A 22,660-nucleotide genomic window follows, 5' to 3' on the forward strand; every position below is an offset into this window, starting at 1 on the left:
GCTTCATTTGCAACTCCGCTTGCCCTCATTACCCTACCGAGCTCGAACTAACGAGCTAGTGCAGATGTACCGTTAGATTATCTCTGTCTTCTGCTGTTGATTCCCCCATTGCCTGACTCAGGATAGGAACACAGATGGAATTAACTTCCAATCCCAGGGGGAGAAACAGCAAGACTTGTGTTCACTGCAAATGATGGCAAAGACCTGAAAGCCTGCAGGTTAGCCAGAAAAACCTCTCCAGCTTCTATTTTACCTCATCCAGCATGGCACCTCCACACTCCTTCAGGATGATCTTCATCCACAGACCGGCTGCTGTGGCACAGGAGGGGCTAGCAGACCGCATACCATCCAGTATGGCCTCAATAAAATCTGTGGCTTGTTCAGAGGGAAAGTACTTACTAACCACCTGTGGACAGATCAAAAACAGGAAAGATTGCAATGATAGTCGGCTCCAGTACTTTTAAGAAAGGAGGCCTAAGAGCTGTATTGGAAAATAATGTATTCATCAGCAAATTGCTAATTGGGCTCCTATCTGGCAAGGCAGTTGCAATTAAAATTTTCTCTGTAATCTTTCTAGCTACCACATCTCTATTCTACACTAATAATATCAGGTTAGATCTTAGGTTGTACAGTTAGCACAACATTGTATGGGACAAACAGGATGTAAATTTCCAGTTTATATTCTATTATGTACATGACATCTTTTCACAAAATATAAAAATATGCAAAGAGATGCATGCACACAAATATAGGTTCAGGTAAACACACAAGGTGCCAAGACTGGTTTCTCAGCTTGATGTCCCGCTCACATATTTTACCCTGGATGGATGGATGGATGGATGGATGGATGGATGTGCGCGCGCACATGCATGGGCATGTTCATGCAACTGTCTGGAATCTGTTTGTTTTTTACATGGCATTCATAGCATATACCTATGAAAAGCATGTTACTGATTACCCATGAATGCCTCACTCCCATAGCTCGCTCCAAGTGTGGAAAGACATCACAAAAGCATAAAACAATCATAGAATCATAGAATACTAGGACTGGAAGGGACCTTGAGAGTTCATCGAGTCCAATCCCCTGCCCTCATGGCAGGATCAAATACTGTCTAGACCATCCCTGATAGACATTTATCTAACCTACTCTTAAATATCTCCAGAAATGGAGATTCCACAACCTCCCTGGGCAATTTATTCCAGTGTTTGACTACCCTGACAATTAGGAACTTTTTCCTAATGTCCAACCTAAATCTCCCTTGCTGCAGTTTAAGCCCATTGCTTCTTGTTCTATCCCCATAGGCCAAGATGAACAAGTTTTCTCCCTCCTCCTTATGGCACCCTTTTAGATACCTGAAAACTGCTATCATGTTCCCCCTCGATCTTCTCTTTTCTAAACTAAACAAACCTAATTCCTTCAGCCTTCCCTCATAGGTCATGTTCTCTAGACCTTTCATCATTCTCGTTGCTCTTCTCTGGACCCTCTCCAATTTCTCCACATCTTTCTTGAAATGCGGTGCTCAGAACTGAACACAATACTCCAATTGAGGCCTAACCAGCGCAGAGTAGAGCGGAAGAATGACTTCTCGTGTCTTGCTCACAACACCCGTTAATGCATCTCAGAATTATGTTTGCTTTCTTTGCAACGGCATCACACTGCTGACTCATATTCAACTTGTGGTCCACTATAACCCCTAAATCCCTTTCTGCCGTACTCCTTCCCAGACAGTCGCTTCCCATTCTGTATGTATGAAACTGATTGTTCCTTCCTAAGTGGAGAACTTGGCATTTGTCTTAAACTTCATCCTATTTACCTCAGACCATTTCTCCAATTTGTCCAAGTCATTTTGAATTAGTGACCCTATCCTGCAGATTAGTCGCAACCCCTCCCAGCTTGGTATCATCTGCAAACTTAATAAGCGTACTTTCTATATCAATATCTAAATCGTTGATGAAGATATTGAACAAAGCCGGTTCCAAAACAGACCCCTGTGGAACCCCACTTGTTATGCCTTTCCAGCAGGATTGTGAACCATTAATAACTACTCTCTGAGTATGGTTATCCAGCCAGTTATGCACCCACCTTATAGTAGCCCCATCTAAGTTGTATTTACCTGGTTTATTGATAAGAATATCATGCGAGACTGTATCAAATGCCTTACTAAAGTCTAGGTATACCACATCCACCCCTTCTCCCTTATCCACAAGACTCGTTAGCCTATCAAAGAAAACTATCAGATTGGTTTGACATGATTTGTTCTTTACAAATCCAGGCTGGCTGTTCCCTATCACCTTGCCACTTTCCAAGTGTTTACAGACGATTTCCTTAATTACTTGCTCCATTATCTTCCCAGGCACAGAAGTTAAACTAACTGGTCTGTAGTTTCCTGGGTTGTTCTTATTTCCCTTTTTATAGATGGGCACTAGATTTGCCCTTTTCCAGTCCTCTGGACAAGGGAAAATGAATGGTGCACAGCCACTAGGACAGTCACCTAGTGTTTGTTACCTTAGCCATTTTGGAAGATGCTTGAAACAGAGCCTCAGGGTCTGGAGTTGTTAGTGCCTCACGGAGACAACTCAGCTCCTCCTCTGCTGACCCCAGGTTAGTGCACTGACCTAGGATAGAGAAAAGGAGAAAAAGTATGGCAACATTTAATAAAACTGAACCTCTGATCCATAGATAATCATACAGGAGGATCTATGGGGTATGTTATTACCAGCTGTGTGTGAAATTTTGGCCCCACTAAAGCCAATGACGAAATTCTTGTTGACTTTAACGGAGTCAGAATTTTACCGTCAGGCTATGTCTAGACTACATCCCTTTTTCGGAAAAGGGATGTAAATTAGACGTATCGCAATTGCTAATGAAGCGGGGATTTAAATCTCCCCTGCTTCATTAGCATAAAAATGGCTGCAGCTTTTTTCGGCACGGAGCTTTGCCGGAGAAAAGCGCCAGTCTAGATGCTGATCTTGCGGAAAATTAAGCCTTTTCCGAAAGATCCCTTATCCCTCCGAAAAAGGGATGTAGTCTAGACGTAGCCCCTATGTCTGAAAGTTAACGGTAATGGCATGTGATTCATTGTGATTCATACAGGATTAAACAGGCACTGTATTCTGTGTGGAGCATCTTTCTCTGTATATCTGGTTTCAGTAGCCACTCTGCTCTCAGTATTTAAATCTAATCTCATAGTCAAGCACAACTCATGTAGATTGATCTGAGGTTCTGCTTTGGAGGAGAATCCCTCCACTGAACTCTCATTGTAAAAGAGATGGGGCTGACCAAAAGCTTAGGTAGGAAACCCAGGCTCTTCGCTCACTTCTAAATCATGAACTGTCTCTTTAAGGGAAAGCTGTCCTGCTCTGTCATCTCCCTCTCCCCACCCCACTCTGCAGAGCGGGGGCATATGGGCATATGGCGGGGGAGAGAGTGTGTGTGAGACAATGTGTGTGTGTGTGTGTGTGAGAGAGAGAGAGAGAGAGAGAGAGAGAGAGAGAGAGGGACATGCTGGCTGCCAGAGAAATCTTAGAAACAGTGCCTCTTTAGATAGGCACTCCGTTACTCACCATACTTCAGACTGGAGCAGCACTATTGTATGTGTCCCTCTCCCCAAACTCTGCTCTGCAGAGATGATGACAGGGGCAAAAGGGTCACCCTGATTTCTGCATGTCTCCCTGCTCACCTCCCCTCCACACACCACTAGCAGCAGATAGGATGGAGCAAGGTCGGAGAGGGGCAGCTGAACACATGCTGCTGGCATGCTTGCTAATCAGCTGAGCGCTCCAGACAGAAATTCTGGGGAGAAGGGCAGATCTGGCCTGTGTGCTATATTTTGTCCACCCTCTAATATTTGCAGATTATTTATTATTTGTGCAGTTCTCTTCCAGCAATGTACTTACAAGGCCCCAATCGTTCTGTTATATAAGTGTCGCTAACAAGACAGAAAGAATTACAGATGGAAAAAATGGTCATTACAACAATGAAAGAAAGTGAAGAGTTACTTACACCTGCTCATGGTCTCCTCACCTTGTATATTGAGAAGACAGTTGATACAGTCAACCACCCACTGACGCGATGTCGTAAGTGAAGCACAGGTATATGGTGCTAACAGCCCAATCAGCGATCCAAACTGATCAAAAGTTTCCTGAGGCTAATTTTAAAAGAATGAAGAATGAAAGTTCTCCGGCTATACTGGACATTATTTGCCTTCCTTATTGTGAACTCCATTACTGTACCTGGGTACGGCACATTGGAAAACATAATCCTTGTTGTACATGCAAATTGATGGGGTCTAACTTAGCTGTAGCACTCAAGAAAAATCTCAGAGTCATTGTGGATAGTCCTCTAAAAACATCTGTTCAACATGCAGCTGCAGTTAAAAATGCTAATGGTATGTTAGGAACCACTAGGAAAAGGGATGAATAATAATATGATAAATATCATCATGCCACTGTTTCAAATCCATGGTACACCCACACCTTGAATATTGCAAGCAATTGTAGTCCTCCAACTTAAATAAAGTTAGGTTATAATTGGAAAAAGTTCAGAGAAAAGCAACAAAAATGATATGGGATATGGGACAAGTCATACAAGGAGAAGTTAAAAGGACTGGGACCATTCATCTTAGAAAAGAGATGCTTACAGGGGGGTTTGATAGAGCCATATAAGATGATCAGAGATGCATGATATGGGTGTCCCTATATCTCTGACTGCCTGGGGCTGGGACTGGACAACAGGGGAGAGATCACTCAACAATTGCCTTGTTCTGTTTGTTCCCTCTGATGCATATAACACCCACCACTGTCAGAAGACAGGCTACATGAACCATTTGTCTGGGGGATCCAGAATGGCCATTCATGTTTTATGTTCTTATCCGATTAAATAGAAATAGAAATTCAACTTTAACAGCGATAGAAATGTAGCTGTGTTAGTCTGGAGTAGCTGAAGCAAATGCAGGACAATGTAGCACTTTAAAGACTAACAAGATTTATTTATTTATTTATTTATTTATTTTTTAAGATGGTTTAGTAGATGATGAGCTTTCGTGGGCCAGACCCACGTCCTCAGATCAGGAAGTGGGTCTGGCCCACGAAAGCTCATCATCTAATAAACCATCTTGTTAGTCTTTAAAGTGCTACATTGTCCTGCATTTTGCTTCAACTTTAACAGCCTGAGAGTATAGGAATGCATCTATGACACTGACACAGCCAACCTATGTGTGACCACAATAACTTAACAAGCGGCACTGCAATTGTATCAAGACAAGTCACTTCTATGTTATTTCAAAGGGTGTGTCTAGACTACTGAGTTTTGTCGACAAAAGTGGACTTTTGTCGACAAAACTATACCTGCGTCTACACTACCGCTGAGTTCTGTCAACATAACGTCGACAGAACTCAGCAGTTTTGTCGATGCTGGTAAACCTCATTTTACGAGGCATAACACCTTCTGTCGACAGAGTTCTGTCGACAGAAGGTGTTATTGCATGTAGGGTTGTGTCTAGACTACAGGGTTTTGTCGACAAAGCAGCTTGTTTAGTCGACAGAACTGAATGTGTCTAGACGCTCTTTGTCGACAGAAGTTTTGTCGACAGATACTGTCGACAAAACTTCTGTCGACAAAACCCTGTAGTCTAGACGTACCCTTTAAAGAAAAGTCCTAGACTAGCGATCACCAACATTATGCATTTTGGTAATAGATATGAAAGGTAGATGTTATGTATTATTGTCTGTATTTATATCTTGCTAGAAGTTTAACATAACCAAATTAGCTTGTAGATTCCAATTCCTTTTCATGTCTTAATTGCCTTAATTATATGCAACTGTCTTCAGTTAACCTTAAGATCAAAGATATAAGATAGTACAAGAAAATAGTTTGTACATTGCCTTCAGCTTAACTATCTGTGTTGTAATGGAAGACTACGATCGGCTAATTACTTTATGTGAATGACTATCACCCATTTACCAGTGTATGCGTAGGAAATAGAAAATTAACTTCAAAACAAAGTACGACAGGAGATCTGCATGACCTATTCTTTCTCAGGGAGAGATCCTGCTTCGACAATTTCTGTGAGGAGGCTTGCCAACCGGCTAGAATAGCTATAAAAGACAAGTTATGGGACTGATCTTCTCTCTCCAGTCTGCTTAAACTTTGAACAGGGGACGTGTAAGCCATAGGACATAGATCTTCCAAATAATTATTTGGAATAGTCTGGGAAATGCATGGAAAAACTAACAGCCTTTGCATCTAAACTGGCTTTGGATGTTGACCGGTTAGCATGATTCCAGAGAGACTTTTACAAGCCAGCCGTTTATTCCACCATGGTTGTGATCCTGAACTATGAAAAGTGAAAGTCATTTTAACAACTATCTATCACTTAACCATTTGTAACTCTCTTCTTTTTCCTTTTAACAACAAATCTGATATTCCGTTATTAAGGATTGGCTGATATTTAGGGAAGACCTGTGATTCATATTAACCTAAGGATAAGTGTCTAGTCCTTTGTGATTGGTGATTATATTAGACTTAGTTGTCTAGATGGGAACCAAGGTCTGGAATGCCTAAAGGGTACTATTGTTTGGTATTTTGTTAACCAGAGTAGAAGCTCTTTTCTTACTGGTTTGGTGAATCTAATTATAAAATCACTAGTCTGGGGAACTGCCTGCCCTGTTTCTTACAGTCTGGCCTGAGTGCTGTCACAGCACTATTATGGAAACCTTTCTCTTATGGAAGCAGAGGGATCTTACTCACTTTGAGGCCCCAGCTGCAGGCCTAGTAGAATTTCTCATGCATTCACGTTGAATGTCAGATTTGATAGAAGTTGGGAAGTCAGCTCAAGGAAGAGTAGAACTATACTCACTGTGCTATTAACTATCTCCTGATAGGCAGTTAGCAGCCAGACACTGGCCTGCAAGGCCCTTTCTCTCTCCCACTCCTGCCCTGAACTGAGCCAGGTCTCTAGTAGCTGTTGGCAAAGCAGGAGAATGGACAAAGTTAGTACCAGAAAATCCCTCCCAAACGTTTCTTTTAAATAGGTTTGATTGTCACTAAAATCCCTCTCCAAAGCATTTAACTTCCATATAGCAAAAGATTTATATGTCTCCAAAAAGAGACCCTTGTATATACAAGTCCCAGGGACCAGATTCACCTCTGGTGTACGTAACTCCATCAAAGCCAAAGGAGTTACATGAGAGATGAGTCTGGCTCTGTGTATGTGAGGGCTTCTGTAGACTGTCTGATGGCAGCTGTCTAGCACATTGCATGCAGTTTGGGGTCCGGTGCTGTGTTCTCTTTCCTGGACAGCTTCTCCCATGCTGAGTGGCAAATGACAGAGAGGAGCATTTCTTTTTATTTAGAGCAGAGAAGTCTCCCCAGCCCAGCTCCTTTTATAACTTTATTTTCATACCAACGTTGCACCTAACTCCCCTCCCCTCAGCTCTTCAAACTATTCTGTTTATGTCTGAAGAGCAGGAAGTCTTTGGTGAATGAGTTTCCATACACAGAGCTTAACTCAATACTAATTCATTCCTTTTACGAGAGGTGATCAGTTCTCACTGGTCCTCTTGAATTTGGTTACTGCGCTGATGATTTTCTTTCCTGTCCATGTAGTGTTAACTATACTGGAAAAACTAGATCTCAGTCCACCACTGGCATAAAATGTCCCCTGCTATGAGATAGATACATAGAATTTACTAGCTAGTGGGAAAACACTGGCTGTAGAATCGGTGTCTATTTCTTACAAAGCCTTTCTGAATATTGACCTAGGAGAGCTTTTCCATTGCATTAGGAGTGCACAAATCATAAAATCATGGATTAAGGATGGAAGGGACCTCAGGAGGTCATATAGTCCAACCCCCTGCTCAAAGCAGGGCCAGCCCCAACTAAATTATTCCAGCCATGGCTTTGCCAAGCCTGGCATTAAAAACCTCGAATGATGGAGATTCTTAAGGGAAGAGAATAACAGAAACACCTAACTGGTGGGTCAGAACCCAGGCTTAGGAAAACCCCAGCACAAGGGGACACAAAGAAGATGGAGAGAGGCTGTTCTCAGTAGTGACAGATGACAGAACAAGAAGCAGTGGTCTCAAGTTGTGTGTGGGGGGGGTGGATCTTAGGAAAAACGATTTCACGAGGAGGGTGGTGAAGCACTGGAATGGGTTACTGAGGGAGGTGGTGAGATCTCCATCCCTAGAGGTTTTTCAGTCCCAGCTTGACAAAGCCCTGGCTGAGATGATTTAGTTGGAATTGGTTCTGCTTTTAGCAGGGGGTTGGACTCGATGACTTCCTGAATTCTCTTCAAGCCCTATCGTTCTATGATTCTATAAAAGAGTTCCCTGAACTCTTTTCAAAAAATTTTTCAAAAAAGAACATTTCTTCTTTTTATCTCTGAGGAGAGCCACTCAGACTCTGCCCAGTGGAAATAAATATGCAGAACCTAGAGGGAGCCATTCTGTTTGTTCTGATGCCCCAAGCAGCTTGATCATTCTGTGCATAGTGAATGTGAGTCTATCTATAGGCTAAATTCTGTTCTTCCTTACACCAAACTAAATATTGATCAGCTCTACTGATTTCAGTTTAAATAAGAGCAAATGTGGCCTGATGAGAAAGAGTTGCCTCCTACTTTCTTTGAGATGGGTAGGATGAAAAAGAGGCAGTTGGTGAGTACTGCCATAAGCTCCCACTTCGTAGCTAAAGGGCCAGGCAGAGCTAAGATCCTCAACAACTTACTGTAAAGTTAATGTATATCATGGATCCCATCATGGAACTCTGTGTCTGGAGTCCATGACTCTGCCCATAGCTGGAAATACCCATTGAAAAGATTTTGAACTAGTACACATAGAACAGAGAATGAAGTGTGCAGCAAACTTTTCCAGGTTCTAGACATCTTGATGTAGGCTGCATAACTTCAGTGTTTTGCTAATAGTTTATGTATGCTTCAGCAGCCACAGGATTGGGCACCATTGTGTTCTTTGGAGAGTCTATTTATAAAAAAGATGTGCTTCCTTATACAAGAGCATTTCACTGAAAGATTGTGTTGTCAGAATTTTCACTGACTTGCCCGAGGTCTAAGTAATGTAGGTCGCACTGTCAGATATAAATATCCAGAATCAGATTCTGGTCTCTGTTACACTTGTGTAAATCCAAAATAATGCCACTGAAGTCAGGGGCATTACCCTGGTTTTACACGAATATCACTGATCAGATTCTAGCTCTAATCCTTCAGTCCAGCTGCATCCTTGAGCATCCAAAGCTCCCACTGAAGTCAAGGGGAACAATCAGCATGCCAGAATGGCAGAACTGAGTCCTAAGTGTTAAGAACTCTCCTTACCAGATTTCTGGTGGACACATCAAACTCTCCGAATACATAGGCGACCATATCCCCTGCTGCACAATTCTCCACACTTCCTGAACTGAGCAGCTTCAGGACAAAATGGAGAGCTGCCATCCTCACCTGCAAGGGTAGAGATTATGCACGAGTTATTATTATCTCTTCTGCATGCAATATGAGACAGGATATGAGAGTCCTTTTGCTTTTTCTTTTATCTCTTTGGAATAGTGGCTGAAGTACAAATGATTAACACATCTGTTATGTAAATTCCTTGCAACACTGGCTACAGAAGTACCATGCAAATGCCAGTTTTCACTTTCAGGTGACACTGTAATTAGGAAAAAGGCAGCATTTTCTCCTATAAATGTAAACAAACTTGTTTGTCTTAGTGTCTGGCTGAACAAGAAGTAGGTCTGAATGGACTTGTAGACTCTAAAGTTTTACATTCTTTCATTACAGTTAACAAAAAATATCTACATTTGTAAGTTGCATTTTCACGCTAAAGAGATTGCTCTACATCACTTCTATGAGATGAATTGAAAAATATTATTTCTTTTGTCATTTTTACAATGCAAATGTTTGTTATAAAAATAATATAAAGTGCATAGTACACACTTGTCATTGTGTTGTAATTGAAATCAATATATTTGAAAATGTAAAAAACCACAAAAATATTTAATAAATTTCAATTTTTAATCGCATTAATTTTTAGTTAACTGTGATTAATTGAAACCCTATTAATAATCTCAGCCTAAAAATGTGTCTCATTGCCAGACTCTCCACTGAGTGAAATACTTCCCAGATATTAACAGCAATACCACTATTCCACACACAATCTTACCTTAGCACTCTGATCACTGAGAGCAGATTTCACTGCCTTCACAATCAGAAACTTTCTAACTCTTGTCTCAGGCACTGAAAGATAAGGAGAAGTGTGCAATATAGTATATCTTTGTTCCAAACACTCATGCTCCACATTAGAATGTGTCCTGTGCCCTATTTAAGAGTACTACCAAGCTTCACTCATATACAGAATCAGCGGGGAAAATATAGGACCAGACTCTGATCTCAGTTACACCAGTCTAAGTCTGAAGTATTTCCACTTCTGTAAATAGCACCATCATACTATCCTGATGGAAATATTGTAAGAGAGTTAGACAAATGGAGGTCAGTGAAGTTAGTCTGTGTTTACCACCAGTATAGCAGAATTCGGAATCTATTCTAGAGTGTCTAATACTTATTCAGTCAGGAGTACTATTTTGTTTTTATCTCATTATTATTAACATGCATCCGCCACAAGATTACATTTGTATTTGTACCTTGAAAATATTTTAGGCTACATTCAGCACTTAATTAACCCTGTTGATTTCTGTGTGACCACATGGGAGTAACTTAGAGCAGCACTGGGTCCCTTTAGTGAATTTCCAACCCTCTGGTGAGCATGCATCTAAAAGGGTGTCGCAAGGAGAAGGGAGAAAAATTGTTCTCTTTGGCCTCTGATGATAGGACAAGAAACAATGGGCTTAAATTGCAGCAAGGGAGGTTTAGGTTGGACATTAGGAAAAACGTCCCAACTGTTAGGTTGGTTAAACACTGTGAAAAATTGCCCAGGGAAGTTGTGGAATCTCCACCACTGGAGATATTTAAGAGCAGATTGGATAGACACCTATCAGGGGTGATCTAGACAGTGCTTGGTCCTGCCATGAGGGCAGGGGACTGGACTTGATGACCTCTCAAGGTCCCTTCCAGTTCTAATAATCTATGACTATATGACTCTATGTGTTGCAGCAGGGGCAGATGACCGTTTTGCGGGGCCCCGGGCAGCATAATTCCGCGGGGCCCCCCCTTTGCCACGGCGCATGCACAGTGATGCCATGCTCATGCGCGGTGGCACCACGGCGCGTGCGCGGGGCTTTTTGAAGCGCGGGACCCGGGGCGGCCACCCCGCTCGCCCTGCCCTATATCCGCCCCTGTGTTACAGATCCTCTGTGCCCCATTTGCAGAGATGATGAGTATGTTATAGCCCTACCATGCCTGCAAAGCCTTGGTTCTTTAGATCAACCTATAGCAGCTCATGCTTTTAGCTCTGGATGTCCCCAACTCAACCCCCAGCACGATGGCGATGATCGCAGCAGTCACAGTTACTCCTGTGTTACTTACAGTCAGCACCAATAATAGCTGTGAGCAGATTCAGGGTTGCCACACGAACAGTCTCATTCTCAATCTTCAGCTGCGAGTGCAGAAATGCTATGAGGTCATCAGGAGAAGAACGGGCTGCAAAGGAAGAAATCACATCCTCACTAACAACTGAAAGCTCATTCTTACCACACCTACAAAAGAAGGAAGTTACAAGGAAACTACTGTGTAATTTGGAGTCTCTTCCCCTACCTAGCAGTAGGATACAATAGCACAGCTCCATTTGATTTTCCATGATGAGCTGCTGAGTTGGAGAACAGATCTGTGGGAAGAAGAGAAGTGATCAAAGGAAAACTAATCAGAACAAGCAACTGAAAAGAAGATGCTCAATTAATTTCTAAGCACTCACTTCCTACCTTTCCAAATAGAGCTCTGAAGCCAAAAGAAATGGTACTGACTGCACAACAAGAATCAGAAACAATGACCGATACACTGGATAACAGAAGTTCATGCTTTCAAACTGTTTTTAGCAGCAGAGCTAATTGAATCAAGACATGACCCTTGGTAACTGGTTCAAATGGTTAATTATTCCACCATAAAAATGTAGGCCTTATTTGCAGTCTGAATTTGTCCAGCTTCATTTTCTAGTTATTGGCTCACGTTATGCCTTTCTCTGCTAGATTATTACATATGTTTCCCCACATAGATATTATAGACTGCAATTAAGTCACCCTGTCACAGGATAGGTCCTCCCCATTTGGATGGAATCAGTTTTTACTATATAACTCTAACTCCCTCTAATAACTGGCTTATGCTAAAATTGCTTTACAAACTGAGCTGGATTTTAGCTAATAAAATGAGACCACTATCTGCTTATTCTTAAGCTAGCAGAAACCAATAAGGCATGAGAAGGTCTCCGGGCTCTTCACTAGCATTCAAAAGATGTTTATTCTTAATATGCTTCAGATCTGCTGTGCTTAAGCTCAAGTGATACAAGAACAAGTTCCCCTCACCCGGTCGTGCAGAGCACTGCAGATGGCTTGAAATTTCCCTTCAGGTAGAAGGATCTTATATTCACCAGAGACTTCCAAGAGCTGCCTCAGACTCTACAAGAGAGGGTGAAAGTTAGAAGGTGGGCATACAAAGGAGCAATATGCAATGACTGAAGCAGGTTCATGGAATTCATAGATTCCAAGGCCAAAAGGGATGATTGTCATCAACTAGTCAGGCCTTCTGTATGACACAGGCCTTAGAAATTGCCAAAATAATTCCTAAAGCAGAACTTTCAGAAAAAAATCCAATCTTGATTTTAAAATGATCCCCTTGACTCTTGGTAAATGGTTTGAATGGCTAATATCCCACCACTGAAAAGGTAGACCTTATTTCCCATCTGAATGTCTCCTGTTTCAGTTTGTAGCCACTGGATCATGTCATGCCTTTCTCTGCTAGGTCATTACATATATTTCCCCATGCAGCTATTATAGACTGTAAGTAAGTCACCTGTCACAGGGTAGGTCCACCCTGTTTGGATGGTATCAGGTTGTGGAGGAGTTAAAGAACTAAGGCAGCCCAAGTGACCTAGTCTCCCCAACCACCATAGCAGGCCTGGTTCTTAGAGCAGCATTGCCTAATAGTCAGGGTCAGTGCAGCAGCCCTTTAATGAGGCTCTTCAGCTCAATGACCCAAGCCCTTCTAGGTACGACCGTGCAACCTAGTGCTCAACCACCCTTTGGGGCAAACCAGTGTTGCCTAGTGGCCAGCCCTTCTCCACCAGGCTCTACCTACTCCACAGGGTCCCAGCCCAGGGCCTTGTCTTGCAGCTCAATGGGGTTTCTTCCAAAACATGCAGAGTCAAAGACTAATACCTCAACTCAATAATGCTTAGTTCACATAGATTGCTTCCCACCATTCTTCTGCAGCAGGTCATCTCAGTAACTCCGTGGTCTCTCCTCCATCTGTGACATTGGATGGTTGTGGGGGGGTCAACTGGAACCACAGGCTGGCTGGTTTCTGCATCCTAGGGCACTGGCAGTCCCTCCACAAAAGCCTGCAAAGCACCTCTGCTCCCTTCAGCTGTCAGCCTAGACAGAACTGAGCTGCTCCCTTTTATATCCTGGTTCCAGTTGGAGCATTCCCAGCAAGTATGAAGGGGCATAGCCCACAGATCATGATTAGCCCCCGCTGAACCATGCATGGGGGGTATCCTCTGTCACAAACACTCCCCCTTAAGAGGGTGTCCATTGGTGGACCTTCCTCTTCATCGTCTCCTTCCACTTGGGAGAAGTCTGTCTTTGCATGAGCCTTCCCTGGCCCAGCGTAACATACAGAAGTCATAGGGTTGGAGCGGGAAGTACTACCTCATGATTCAGGCACTGGTGTCCTTCATGTTATTAATCCATCTGAGGGGTGCAGGGTTGGTGACCAGTTGAAAGTACAGAATATCCCAGGGTATGTCTACACTACAGCGCTAATTCGAACTAACTTAGTTCGAATTAGTTAATTCGAACTAAGCTAATTCGAACTAATGCATCCAGACTAAAAAAACTAGTTCGAATTAGCGTTTTGCTAATTCGAACTAGCATGTCCACATTAAGTGGACCCTGAACCGGGCTTAAGGATAGCCGGAAGCAGTGCCGGCAGGGCATCAGATGAGGACTTAGAGCGTGGAGCTGCTGCCTCAGGCTAGCCGAGGGCTGTGCTTAAAGGGACCCGACCCCCACCCCGGACAGACAGTTCTCAGGGGTGCCCCTCTTGCAAAGCAGTCCTGGCTTGGAGTGCTCTGAGTGCCCACACTGGGCACATCACAGCACTCGGCCATCAGCCTGGCTGTACTTGCCGCAGGCTGCCATCTGGGGAGAAGGAGCAATTGGGGGGCTGCAGGAGAGCTTCCACCCCCAGAAGCACGCAGAGCCAGCCCAGTCCTCCCCATCGGGGGCTCGTACCCCATTCCTCCGTCACCTCCTTCCACTTACCCTTCCCTAGCCCCCCTTCCTGATGTACAAAATAAAGAAAACGTGTGGTCAAAAATAGAATCTCTCTTTATTGAACAAAACTCGGGGAGACTGGGAAAAGGAGGTGGGAGAGGGGAAGAGAGAGGGTGGGAGAGGGGAGGGCAACTAACATGATCAGGGGTTGGGAACAGGTCCCATATAAAGAGAGGCTAAAGAGACTGGGACTTCTCAGCTTAGAAAAGAGGAGACTGAGGGGGGATAGGATAGAAGTCCATAAAAGCATGAGTGGGGTGGAGAGGGTGCATTAAGAAAAGTTCTCCATTAGTCCCCATAATAGAAGGACTAGAGGACACCAAAGGAAAAGGATGGGTAGCAGGCTTCAAACTACTAACAGAAAGGTGCTCTTCACAAAGCAAAGATTCAACCTGTGGAACTCCTTGCTGCAGGAGGTTGTGACGGCTAGAACTAGAACAGAGTTTAAAGAGAAGTGAGATAAAGTGATGGAAGTTGGGTCCATGGAGTGGTATTAGCCAGGGGGTAGGAGTGGTGTCCTTGCCCAAAGTTTGTGGAAGACTGGAGAGGGATGGCACGAGACAAATGGCTTGATCACTGTCTTCGGTCCACCCCCTCCAGGGTCCCTAGGGTTGGCCACTGTCGGCAGACAGGCTACTGGGCTAGATGGACCTTTGGTATGACCCAATACGCCCATTGTAAGCTCAGGGCTCAGGGTTGGGGGTCTCAGTGGACCACCTTCATTTTCATGCACACCTGCTCCTAGGTGGCCAGGCTGGCAGCTCTCCTGCCCTAGACGGCCACTTTCCTGTGCCTAGTGCGGAGGTCGTGGACGAGGTCCATGATGTCCGCACTAAACCAGGCGGGTGCGGTCCTGGCCAGGCTCCCGAGAGCCGCCAGCCTGGTCCCGGGAAGAGGGGGATGGCTGGGTGGCAGCGGGTGGCTGGCTCGAGCCGTGCCAGGTGCAGGGTCTGTTAGCTGGGTGCTGGCCAGCCTGTGCCCCTTTAAGAGGTCCGGGGCCGGAAGGGGGGCAGACGAGTTTCCCTGGTGTTGGCCAGAGTGGCCACCAGGGAAAGCTGGGGAGGGCTAGCCTCCCACTAGTTTGAATTAAGGGGCTACACACCCCTTAATTCGAACTAGTAAGTTCGAACTAGGCTTAGTCCTCGTTCAATGAGGTTTACCTAGTTCGAACTAAGCACACCACTAGTTCGAATTAAGTTCGAACTAGCGGAGCGCTAGTGTAGCAACGATCAAAGTTAATTCGAACTAACATCCGTTAGTTCGAATTAACTTTGTAGTGTAGACATACCCCCAGGGTGTAGATCACCCACTTGATGGCCAGGGCCTCCCTTGCTATAGTAGGGCGGCAGGTCTCTCAGGAGAACAGCTTGCAGCTGAGATAAAGGATCTGGTGCTCCTTCCCACCTATTTCTTGAGATAGTACCACTCCTGGTCCTACCTCCGAGACCTCCATTTGAAGGATAGAAGGCTTTGTGAAGTTGGATGGGATAGGACCAGCTCTTGGTTCAGCTGTTTTCACAGGGCCTGGAAGGCTTCCTCACAGTCTTCTGATTACTGGACTTTCTGTGATTGGGTGTTCTTCATCAGGTCCAATAATAGGGTGCCCAGTGTGATGAAGTTGAGTACTAAGCAGCCACTGTGTCTGAAGTATTGTGGCACCTGTTTCTTTGTCAGGGAGGTGGGGCAGTCACACAAGCCTTAGACCTTATTTATCAAGGAGCTATAGTTTTCCCCTTCCTACTGTGTTCACTAAGATGGCACTTGGCTGGATTCACAGTGAGTCCTGCATCTATTGGGGCTTACAATACCTTGCTAAGATGTCAGAGGTGTTTCCCCCAGCTGGTGCTGTGGATGACAATATTCTTAATGCACACGGCTGTATATTGCATATATGTTTGCAATATTTGGTTCGTGAGCTGCTGAAAAGTGGCTGAGGCTCTGTGCAGCCCAAATGGCATCCTGCTGAATTGCTATAAGCCAAGCAGGGTGTGAAAGGCACTCTTCTCACAGGAAGCCGGTATCAGGGGTATCTACCAATATCTGTTGGTCAGTTCTAGTGTGGAAATGAACTTTGCATTTCCCACTGTATTCCTCCTTGAGATTTCCCCATGTATGCATCCCAGTATCACTTCAGCTTTTTTGGCCACAGCATCGCATTTGTAGGTCATGTTCAGCTGAGTATTCACCAAGTTTCCCAAAATATTTTTCAGAGTTACTGTTTCTCAGGAAGCATCCCTCAACATGTATGTATCACCTACATTGTTTTGTTCCTAGATGCATCTATTTACATTCAGCCATATTTAAATGCACATTTATTGTTAGCACCCAGTTTACCAAATGATCTATATCACTCTGAATCAGTGAGTTGTCCTTTCCATTATTTACCACTCCCCAATGTTTATTTCATCTGCCAATTTTATCAATGATGATTTTATGTTCTCTTCCAGGCTATTGATAATGAGATGACAGTCTAACTCCTTCCTGTACCTACACACTTTTCTTCTTTGCTGCTTGAAGCTTCCAGGATATCTCTGATGAAATCTACATATTTTACTACATTTAGGCTCTTGTGTAGTCCTTTGATACTTTTAGTCAAGTCCATGAGACATTGATTCCCTCAAAGTCACGGGCATTCCAATCCCAAAAGCAACCACATATTCTGGACCAGAAAGCCAACATAGATTGGGAGTAAACCATGGAGGAAGTGGGGAGGGGGGAAGGGCAGCAGGGTTGTGGCCCTGGATTTGCTGCTTGGCTTGTACTGAGCCAGCTCACATAGACTGAGCATGCTCAATCATACTACTGAAGCCAACTGCCCTCACTCCATCCTCTCACTATCAGCAGACAAGAGTTACCTTGGTCATGTGATACTGAGGGTAGATGAAATAAGAGAGACAAGGTGGGTGAAATAATATCTTTAATTATATTATCCCACCCACCTTGTCTCTCTAATGTCCTTGAACCAACACAGCTACAACAGCCCTGTACACAACGGTAGATGAAATAGACAGTAATTTTATATCTATCTAGTTATAGAATCTAAAGCAATGCAATTCAGGCCTTCTTAGTATTAATTTTCAGCTACTGGCAGTTTACTTAATACTGCCCAGAGACAACACACAGCAGCCCCTGCTCTGAGGAGTTTATTTATAATCTAAAAGAGAGACACAGAGTTGATAGGATGTTCCAGTAAATCACAAGGAGGGAGTATCTTATGGGGGAGGGGGAAGGGAACAGGTGTTTTGTTTCTTACCTCCTTATCAACTCCAGAAACAGAAGATACTTTTCATGAGAGGCTTTTACCTACAAAACTTGTCACCTGGGTCACCATGTCTATAAAATCAAGACTTGTGTGTTTATCTATTATCTAACAAGTCACTATGTAGACCAGGAAACGCCACTGGTAGCAGCTAGTGCAGTTCACCTATGCGCACACATTGATAGTTATTTTAATAAGTATCTCACCTTGGTGACATGAAAAACATTAACATCCTCTTTATATTGCTCAAGGAGCCATGGGATCTGTTCGAACACCTTATCTTGATGCTCTTCTTTATGCAGGAGGAGGCTCATCATAGTACCAAGGGCTTTGATAATGGCCTGCATGAGCTACATAGAGACACAGAATTTAAGTTCCTACAAATTCATTCAATATCATGCAATGGGCCCATCTTTTCTACTTCTGACGAGTGCAATTTCCCTTTTCCACTGTTGAAACAGCCCTATCTCAATATTTCCTGGTAAAGAGTTAAGACTCATGCATGGCTTCGTCTACACTGGCATGATTTTCCGAAAATGCTTTTAACGGAAAAGTTTTCCGTTAAAAGCATTTTCGGAAAAGCACGTCTAGATTGGCAGGATGCTTTTCCGCAAAAGCACTTTTTGCGGAAAAGCGTCCGTGGCCAATCTAGACACGCTTTTCCGCAAAAAAGCCCCAATTGCCATTTTCGCGATCGGGGCTTTTTTGCAGAAAACACTACTGTGCTGTCTACACTGGCCCTTTTGCGCAAAAGTCTTTCGGAAAAGGACTTTTGCCTGAACGGGAGCAGCATAGTATTTCCGGAAAAGCAGTGACGATCTTACATGAGATCGTCAGTGCTTTTCCGGAAATTCAAGCAGCCAGTGTAGACAGCTGGCAAGTTTTTCCAGTCTAGACACAGCTATGGTGTTGGTTTCAGAATTATATTCTACTGCACCTCACAACTTTCCCAAGTGGGATATTTCCCCAGATTAGTATGCACACTAAACCAACTCATTCCTGCTGTAACTCTACTGGAACTGAATAGACATCTGCCAGGAATGAATTTAGCCCATTCTCCTATATTCATCTGCATGTCAGGTGACAAAACTGGAATCTATGTACACTATGTACAGACAGAATTTCCATGAGATTGTGACATTATAATCTTTTTTAAATGTTTTACATCATACTCCATTCTATCCCAAAGAACCTGCCATTGAACTCCATCATCACAAAGAGTGTCATACACAGAGAATTTAACAATACAATTTCTCATAAAGGTTTAGAAAGCCTACAATTCTCACCTCCAAATCTTCACATGTGGTCCATTTGCTTGTCACATGACGATAGAGGGGAAGAATTTCATCACAGAATTGAGATTTACCCATTTTGGGAAATGGCCACCTTTCCCAGTTACTAAAATATACATTTACTGCCCTTGACCATTTTTCCAGAACTGCATGGAAGGAAAAAAGACAGGCAATATGAAAAGGATGCACTAGTAATAAGGATACGTTGTTTTATCAGTGAAGACACCCAGGCTTGTAGTTTATTACAATTCCATGCCCAATTCAGGAACAGCTGATGAAATCCAATAACAGTTTTGAATGATTTCTCTTCCCTCCTTTCCGTTTCTTGTTTCTCAAAAGGCTTTCTTCTCTTTTGTCTCTCTCCATCTCTTTTTAATTCCCATCATTTGAAAACATATTTTTTTCTCCCTTGTTACCTCTTAATTAGAGATGATTGTAAAGGTAGTTGAAATTAAATTAAAAGTGTTTACTCTTGTTTTTTTTCAAAATTTCAAATTACAAAGATCATTCACATGTTTCAAAAATCAACAAATTTCAGCCACCTTTTTAGCTGCACAAAAACACTGAACACATCCTGATTAAAACTGTCATTGACATTTTTTCAGTTTAATATTCCATCAACTTGGAAAAAAATATGAAAAATGTAATACAAAACCAAAATATTTTGACCAGCTGTTTTCTGAATGATTCATGTCCTCTGCAGTTATTGCTTATTTAGCCCTAAAACTGTACGATTTCCTGTTGGGTTACAGTTTGTCTGAAAGATGTTCAGTGCCCCTAACTCCTATTAGCTATACTGAGATTTGACAGCATTTTGCCCTAAAATTAGATGCACCCGCTGCCCTTGAAAGGAAAATTAAGGCTCAATCCTATGTTCTATGAAGCTGATGGCAAAATTCCCATTGATCTCAAAGGTGCAGGATTAATCCCTTAGGCCTGATCTACACTAAAGGGGAAAGTTGACTTAAGGTACGCAACTCCAGCTATGTTAATTATGTAGCTGGAGTTGACGTATCTTAAATCGTGTTTTCAGACTGTCCACACAGTGGAAGGTTGACAGGAGTGTTATTCCTCATGAGAAGCAGGACTACCGGTGCCAACGGGAGCACCCACTCAGTTCGAATTAGTGGGTCTTCACTAGACCTGCTAATTTGGACCCTGGTGATCAACTACAGCAGCATTGATCTTCTGCATAGTGTAGACGTGGCCTTACTTGAGCATCAACTAAAAAGCAAAGGAAGAGAGAAGTGGAGAAGACCAGAGGACAGAGAAAGAGGGTGAAAGGAGATGATAATTAAGCAACTAAAGAGGAGGAATGGGTGGAGGGGTGGAAAACGGGAAATTTTTAAATGTAATTCAGTCTGTTGCCTGCACATTCTCCCCCAGGAGTTTCCTGGCACATGGGCAGCATCAGCTTTTGTTTATTTTTAAAATAGCCACAAGTCATAAAGGGCCTGAACTTACAAATGCTCAGCACCTCCAGCAAAGTAAGGAGCACTCTCAACTCCACTGAGTGCCACAGGAGCATGAGGACTCAGCCCCTGGTACAATCCAGTTCAGAGCCTGTTTGTAACGATCAGTCACTTAACTCTGTACCAAGGCCCCTAAATATCCATTTTGGACATCTGCAATAAGTGCTGGCACTTACCACCACAAAATGCTTGCCTCAGCCTGCTCTCGTCGTCTAACATCCGCATGGAGCTCATGCCGTACAGGGTCATTCCCACAAAAGGAATGCACTTGAGTGCTGAAAAGAAGGACCAGAAGAAAAGGAAGAGAGACAATTGACTGTTATCTGCCTTCTTACTATCGCATTTAGAAACACCGCTGGGTCGGATGCTATGGGCTCCTAGGTCATTTTGTGCTGCGTACACAAATGATAAGGCAGAAGTAAAAAATCAGTGGGGGATTTACCCTGAGGAGGAGCATTCTCCACCAATGTGCAGCTGTGCCAGATGCCCAATCCTCTCCCAGAGTAGGAGAGAGAGCACTGGGGAGGGATGAGAAATGGAATGGAGAAGAGCTCCACTAGACCTGATTTTCCTCAATCCTGTCCTTTAAGAACTTCAAATGGGGCATAAGAGCTTGCACCTTGGTGTGGATAGCTCATGGTCTAGCAACTGGAACCAGCCACAGCAGTTCATCTCATGCCCCCCAAATAGCACTCTGTGTAGCTGTACAGAGCGTGAACCTCTGTCCTTAAATGGAAGACAATAACTTTGAAACAAAAGATGGAAGTTGACATACGATAAGCTGATGATAGGTTGCCCAGCGTAATCAAAGTGAACACGTCAGACAGCTTCAGTGGATTCAGATGACATTGAAGCTCATACATCACCTCACTGAAATAGCAGCGTGCCAGAGCCACTAATGTGTTGCTCGCTGCCACTTTTAGTTCATTTGTTGCGTCCTTAAAAAATACAAAAAGAGAGAGACTGAAGTGATTAAAGCCAACTACACCAGCCAATGTTGCTCAAATGAATCAAGTTCTTATTTCTGTTTTCCACCCAACTTTCTGAGAACAGAATCATGAGTCATAAATAATCATTGAATCGTTTGCCTAAACACTTGTCAGCCTTTCAGTTGTTTGCAAGCTGCTTAGACTATTCGCTATTAGCTATTTGTGGTGGATGATTGGCTATCATAGTGACATGATATTTTTCCCTCAGAGGAGGTGGGCAGCTTCAAGATATTCAGAGAATTTTCCTGAATAAACTATACCCTAAATCCAAATACTGCTTCTTTTGGAAACAGCTCCGATTCTGTTTAAAGGTTTCATCCTGCTTCTTAACACCATAGTATCAGAGCACCTTCCACACAAAATCAGTATCAATAATGAAATCCCTAGTAGACTTCACAAAATACTTGCTTGTTAAGAAGCGGTAGGCCTCTCTGCATCTGATATATGTCACAATATCCTGACCTTACAAAGCACTTAAGCACATGTGTAACTTGAACAAGATGAAACTAGTCACATGCTGCTTAGGACCTGGGATTTCTGGAGGACGGTGTGGGGATCTGTGGGCCCCTAGCAGTCATTAATCCTGGAGTTTCAGTATATAGTTTACAAACAATGTTTTAATTAGTTTAAGCTTTCATTCCTGTCATTAGCATATAGGGAAAACTAACTTACCTGAGTATCAGAGGGGTAGCCGTGTTAGTCTGAATCTGCAAAAGCAGTGAAGTGGGTCTTTGACCACAAAAGCTTATGCTCCAAAACTTCCGTTAATCTAACTTACCTGAGTCTCTCTCATGTGCTTTGAGGCAAGTGTTATTATTTTGCTCAGTAGCCTTCTCTCTAGGACCTGGGCATCCTGCTGTAATACTTTCTCCAGGATACAGTAAATGTCTACTCTGTTTTTCTGGGGACAAAACATAAAAGAACAATTGGGGAAAATGTTTCCTTGATGACAATATAGTAATGCTATAAGCTAATATAGTAACGCAATATAGTAACACTTACGCTAATAAGCTTCTGCCCAAAAGAGTTTACAATCTAAACATGAAACAACTAGCCCAGGCTAAAAGAGCAGATCAATAGCCAGGAAAATAATTCAGGTCTTCTGATTCACTATCTGGAGTCCTCTCCACTAGACCACACTGATTCCACAGCCTGCATACTCACTCAAGTAACCCCTAGTCTTCATTTGTATAAAACTTGCT

The 22,660-nt window shown here is 43.2% G+C and overlaps 1 long non-coding RNA gene across 1 annotated transcript; it reads right to left on the reverse strand.

Moving 5' to 3' along the window:
- Positions 1-18,997: 18,997 nt before the first annotated feature.
- Positions 18,998-21,403, reverse strand: LOC149523175 (uncharacterized). Its single transcript, XR_016347140.1, has 3 exons — positions 21,245-21,403; positions 20,646-20,744; positions 18,998-19,143 (listed from the first exon to the last, which is right to left on the reverse strand). It is a non-coding gene; the product is annotated as an uncharacterized LOC149523175 (long non-coding RNA).
- Between the last annotated feature and the right edge of the window lie 1,257 nt (positions 21,404-22,660).

The sequence above is a fragment of the Pelodiscus sinensis genome, chromosome 18 (genome assembly GCF_052426305.1).
Source record: "Pelodiscus sinensis isolate ZL-2025 chromosome 18, ASM5242630v1, whole genome shotgun sequence".
NCBI classification, from domain to species: Eukaryota; Metazoa; Chordata; order Testudines; family Trionychidae; genus Pelodiscus; species Pelodiscus sinensis.